This window comes from Poecilia reticulata, linkage group LG13, assembly GCF_000633615.1.
Source record: "Poecilia reticulata strain Guanapo linkage group LG13, Guppy_female_1.0+MT, whole genome shotgun sequence".
In the NCBI taxonomy this organism is placed as follows: domain Eukaryota; kingdom Metazoa; phylum Chordata; class Actinopteri; order Cyprinodontiformes; family Poeciliidae; genus Poecilia; species Poecilia reticulata.
The window spans coordinates 3,504,929-3,511,144 of NC_024343.1; the positions used below are offsets into that span (position 1 = coordinate 3,504,929).

The 6,216-nt window shown below is 37.8% G+C and overlaps 1 protein-coding gene across 7 annotated transcripts in view; it reads left to right on the forward strand.

Annotated features, from left to right (window-relative positions):
* The window catches only part of lrfn1 (leucine rich repeat and fibronectin type III domain containing 1), a 191,275-nt gene that overhangs the window by 168,422 nt on the left and 16,637 nt on the right, over positions 1 to 6,216 (forward strand). The gene's annotated exons all lie outside the window — the stretch shown is intronic.

The following is a 6,216-nucleotide window of genomic DNA, read 5'->3' on the forward strand; positions in this document are numbered from 1 at the left end:
GTGCTTTAAGCTTTTTTTTTCCATTGCAGTTGAAAAAATACMCTTCCCAATTTGACTTGTAGATAAATTTACACCCTAGTCTGTTATATTTGCAGTTGGTTTTAGCTTCATTGGGAAATGGGTAAGTTARGGTGAATAGCTAATTTCTGGTAACATTTGCTCCTGTATCTTGAAACATATTTCCCTTACTGGAATGGCCTGTTCTTTTGTTTTCCTCTCTTTTTGGAGAAGATCGACATCAATTAGTGTCATATTCGCTGAAATAAAATCATGGTTGACTAGTTAGAATCTTCTTGAAATTTAAAACTTAGAAATAAAGYTCTTTTAGCATTTAGGGGACATGAATTGTTATTTGTTGGAATGATTGTGCCACTGGTGAATTTTTGTATTTTTTTTTATTTTTTGAGGAATGAATAAATGTACTTATTCAAAGGTTGGATGTTTAGATTACATTCCCAGTTTATTTTCAGAGACATTATAAACACACAATGTGTTTTCTTCTATATGGGAAGTTGCCTGTGTGCCATTTGAAAGATGAGTATGTAAACACAAGATTAAAAATTTATATATATATATATAACTAATCTATTGGATTTGCACTGAACAATTTTCCTGCTGCATATATATATTTTCTCACTGTAGAGTTGCCATCCGCATATGTTCAGTAGGCGTACCCTGCTTGCTCTTGAGAACAGGGAAGCCAGTTTGCATGCTTGGTGCAGGACTGCTCTGCATTTTATCCCACTCAAAAATCTCTTTTTGTTTTCATTCTAATTGGTTGGASGGCGACAGAAAGGAACAGATCCGTTCACACAAGAGATCCGCCTTTGTATCCTCAGCTAAGGCAGCATTGAGTGCGGAGGCCTCTGTAGGTGACAAACGTATAAAAATGATACTGCAGTATTTTATACGTATATAATACGAATCTATAACCTGGAGGCTCTCTATCAACAGGCAGCATGTGGAAGCAYAGCGCACACTGCCAGCGAGACCTTTTATTTTTATTTTTTTCCCTCTTCCCCCATTCAAGGAGACTTTTACAATTAAAGTTTATGGAGCCGCAGTGCTTTGTGGGATCTAATTGAGAAGACTGTTGGCATGCAGAAATAATTATAATATGCAAATCCTCCTCCTGTTYGCTGAAACACCCCCCACCCCATCTTGATGAGATGTGACCAGAAATCYCCGGGGCCCGCGGCCTGAGTTCAGGCGTCCGCTGGTGGGAGAGCGAACTGACACCGATGAACTCGGCCTGTCAATAATTATGCCTGCTCTCTGACAAGAGTCACACAAGGGCACCTAGCTGTGCTCTGCCAGCCTGCTCTAATTGGCATTTACAGCTTCCTGAGTGACAAAGTTGTGTCAAGAAAACGCTCTTGCAGCCGAACGGCTATAGGCAGATGGGTTTTTCATTAGGTATAGACAATAGACAACACTGTTTGTCAGAGAGTCGCTTCAGATTTACGTTTCTACATACATTCCTAAAATAATGGCCARTGTCGTTTTGTTTTGTTTTTTKTTTTTTTTGCCAAAAGTGATTTTATTTTTGAATAAAAATTACTAAAATGAATCAAATTAAAATTACAGAGAGGTGGTGATTTATTGGCAAAAATAACTTGGCAGAAAATGATTTTTGGGGATTGTTTTAGGAAGGTGACAATATGCAACAATGTCATTTTAACTTTATAGTGAAGCAGCCGCTAACATATAAATATTTTTCTGACAGTACGTGTGAACGCTTGTTAAAGTCTCAATTTTCTGTGTAATGTGAAAAAATTAGATCACGATTAATAATCTCAACACTTGTTCCACGTTTGACGTTACATTCGCCTGGCTTGGGGTGAGAAGACGTGAGAGCGAAACAGAAACTCAAAACTCTTGAACAGATTTTGAAGCACAGATTTTCTCTGGTACACATATTTACTAAATATAAAGTTCAACCTTTGGTGCATGWTTTYCTTRAGATTTGCGTACTTTGCAAAACTTTKCAAAGAATTTGAAGGATCTCATGCTATGAAGACAAGGGCACAAAAAAAAAAMCTAAACCACTGCATAAATAGCGTGGTCCAGTGAAGACAGAACAACGTTCATAATTTAAGAAAATGTGGGCAGGATGGACAATACCTAAACGGTTTACTWAAGCTGATAAAAAGCCAAGACAAAAACATGGATGATGTTACAAACGCCTCTAAATTTTGCACAATTTTTAGTATTTKTATTTGTTAGAAGTCTACTTACTTATCACTACTTCACTCTCCGTCAATCAGAAGGAGAGAAYYGTCTCTATATTTCTATTTTTTGTGCCTGCAGAGCAAAGCATTTATTCACTAGTGATCTATTCAAAGTCAAAGCCTTCTAGAGAAACACCTTCATTACYTTTTTAGGTTTGATTAAATCCAAGATAATTCGTGGCATTGGAAAAAGACCAATTTAATTCAAGAGATTGAAAACGTAKTTGGTTGAAATGTTTCTGCCTTTTAACTCTTCTGYTACAATAGGATTTTAGGACCAAAAACTTAAACGCCTAAAAAAAAAAACTCAGCAAAGCTGATAAAGAAAACCTCAAAATGATCATATTGTTATCACAATGAGATCCACTAAAGACATATTATGTTTACATTTTACTTCACAGATGATGGCACACTTTTTAAAATCTTTGTGCCACTTCAATTCCTGTGTTGGTAAATGCCCGTTTRGCGTTACGTTAATTCTGTCTTTTTAGTTTGCGTGCCCTGATTACATTTCCAAAAAGTCTTAACATGGTTTCGCACCACAAGCTTGCAACTGACGGGGTGAAGAAGCACGCTCTCCTTCTCCCAGTGAACGCTACGATAAAGATTGACACCTGAACTCCTGTTTTTTTTTTTTTCTTTTTTATTCTTCAAGAGTTTCAAAGACGAGCCGCGACGCCTCCAGGTGCACGTCTTCCCGGATCTGTAACTCTGGATGCTATCCTTTTGGAAGGCTGCGGCGRCAGAAAGCAGCTACAAAGTGATAAATAGAGACAGCAACTTTCACTTCCTGTTTGATTCCTGCTGGGTTCTCTTATTTTTAGGCGTTTTTACTCCAGCTGCTTAATGTTTCCAGATTATTCCTGCTTTTATAATCTAACGAATCCCTGTTGTGATTATACGTGAACCAGCAGGAGCAGTGTTTTTTTGTTTTTTTAAAGATACAGCAGCTATCCTCCAGCACCAGTTTGAGCCAGAAACCACAGCTAAAAGAGGCACGTGTAACGTTAATTTATTCCCCCTTCTCTGTTCTGTCCTCTTGACAACTCACTTTGTTGTTGTGTGTGTGTGTGTGTGTGTGTGTGTGTGTGTGTGTGTGTGTGTGTGTGTGTGTGTGTGTGTGTGTGTGTGTGTGCGTGCGTGCGTGTGTGGGGTTGTGCGTGTGTGTGTGTGCTGTTTTCTCTTGTGTATATGCGTGGGTAGCGTGTCTTTTAACGTACCGGCGTATGTACGTTGGTGAAAATTTGCATCTTTATAGATAAAAGTGCATATTCTAGCTTTTTTTCTTAAATTGATAAAAATGTGATAGATGTGTTCAGAATTAGAGATCAAGAGAGTAATTTAGACACTTATGGATCTATTAGCATTCCTTACATAATGCCAAGTTCTTGGTTTACTGGWAAACTTAGATTTTTACTTTGAAGAAAATAATAGCATGTAATATTCTATCAAGGTACAGTGAAGTATATTGATTTATTGCAAAATAAATGTTTTTTTTYCCCATTATTATTATTTCCCTCCATAAACATTGCGTGTTTTATGTTTAAAGATGCGTCTATATGACTTTTGAGAGAACGGGTAGACTATACAAGAATTATTTTCTRCAGACTACCCCTTTTTGGTCAAAACATTTGTTTCTGTTAGCATGTCACATGTTCATTTTAAACTCTAAATGAATTAAATAAACAAAATGAAAAAAAACAAGATGCACGTTCCTGGGTGCAGCTGATTGCCTTAAAAAACAGACATTTAGTTCAGATTCTGCTTCTGATAACTTGATTCATCACAACATRTTTACACGTTAGATTTACGTTTTTTTATCAATTTACTGTGACCTTTTGGGGTTTTAAAAAAAAAAAAAAGAGTAGTTTGGCACACAAGTTTTAATTTACAATGGATTTTGACACTGWTATTTGGTCAAACATCTCCTTGTATTTTTGCACCACGCATGATAGAAATCAGCAACAGCTGAGACATGAGTTCTGCCGTCCACAGTGAGGCCGGTTTCACATTAAAATGGAAAGAGAAGCTGCCTATCAAGAGAGAAGCGCTGCTGAAGTTTTGACGAGCCAACTGTCTTYTGCGGAAAACYTTTACGGTCAGACGGAAAAAGAAAGATTGAGCCGTTTGGCCACAATATCAAGAAGAATGGACGGGTCAAGGTGAGGCGTTCAAATCTAAAAACATTGGCCCGGCTGTCAAGGAAGGTGATGGCAGCATGCTACCAATTCTGCATAGAAAAGTGGTCAGACATCCGGCTGACTGGAAAAAAGCATTTGGTTTGTCTGTGTCTTGCTCAGTGGGGCTTTTCTGCAAATTCTAAGTGATGTACCAATGTGTTTGAGGGCGTATTTACAGTATGTAAACTTCTTGTATACTACACTATTGTTCTAAACTATTGTTCTAAAAGCCCCGTTTGGACTTTTTTTGCTCTCGTTTAGCTCCACCTATAAATTAAGATATGTTGGGAGTTAGCTGTGCCAATAAGATAATCTTTTTGCTGTCCAAAAACATTGACCCAGACAGAACCTCTTTTTTTCCTTTCCGCAGACAGAATCTTTAACAACACCAACTTTAGTTGCTATTTCACAAAATTTGGACGGCTGCCTTAATCGACTGTACCTTTAAACTTTTATAACCGCCCTCTGCATGCCTTATGTGAACACTTTTCTCCCTGACTTTTGGGGCTCAGAAGAGAGTTTCCTTTATAATACATATTCAATATGGCTCGGAGCAAAAATTACTGCATTCCCAGTTAATAAAGATGTGTCCGCGGTAAGTCCCGGGCAGAAAGAAACGCATGCCAAAGCCTGGTCTGTGACTCACATGAAGCTTTGTGAGGCTGGGGACTTCGTGAGATGTGGGTTTGCACTAATCTCAGTGATAGTAATTTAATGATTAGAATAAGTTATTACTGACATAATTCTATTAAATTTTAATTTATTACATGACTCAGGGCTTGACTCGGGTTTGGTACAGTAAGTCATTATTTCCAAATTAGGTTCTGGTTCTGTATTTTTTGGGCTTAATTCTGTGAGAGATCAAGAGAGTTAAGGAAAGAATCTAAACCAGTTTTTGTCACATGGGACAAAATCATCAAGGCAAAAGGACTTACGAGTCAATATTAATAATTTAAAAAATATGATATACACACACACTTTTATAGTGATATTTTTACCTACATAATAAACTAACTCTGCAATACCTTAATTAAACAAACAAAGCAGTAATTTTTTTGCCCTTTTTTTGCCTTTTTTCATGCCTTTTGTTTTTTTAGGAAAGGCATGGAAACTATTAGGAAACATAATGACATTTTTGGAAGCATTCCTTATATGAAGAAAGGTATCCACATTTTTGGGTTTTGATTGAAAAGAATAGGAAAAAAATATGTTGTTTCTCAAAGACAACAAAATGTGGGTCCCTCTTTCTTTGCTGTATCTAGCCAAGTTTAATAAAGTCTGTGCCAAAGTCTGTTTTTGAGCAAATGTCACTGAATAGATGTGGTCCACGCAAGAGAATTGAAAGAATCTTGCCTATGTAGAGATGAAATACTTTGTATTTTCTCTCTAAATGAAGGGTTGGCASCACTGGTGGTGCACAATGGCTACTGGAGATAATCACCACACRACACGTATCAGTCGGTGTGGACAATGGATTCAGAGATGACTGAAACATCTGAGGCACCGAATTTGTATCATTCTTAAATGATGCAAATTCTTAAATTTATATCGTTTCGAAAATGCCCTCTGGGCCACATATAGTACAACCCTGCTCCACATTTTCTGGAGAATACACACAAAGACTGCGGTACTACTAATGCTAGTCATGCTAACCTTGCTAGTCATGCTAAGGCTAATATACGATCAGTGGTGCAAAAAGTGGGTATGCAGGGTATGCAACGCATAGGGGCGCAGCACCAGAGGGGGCGCCAAAACCCCGTCTGGAGGGGGCGGCGCGCCGATGATGTTTTCCCGTACACTTTTGC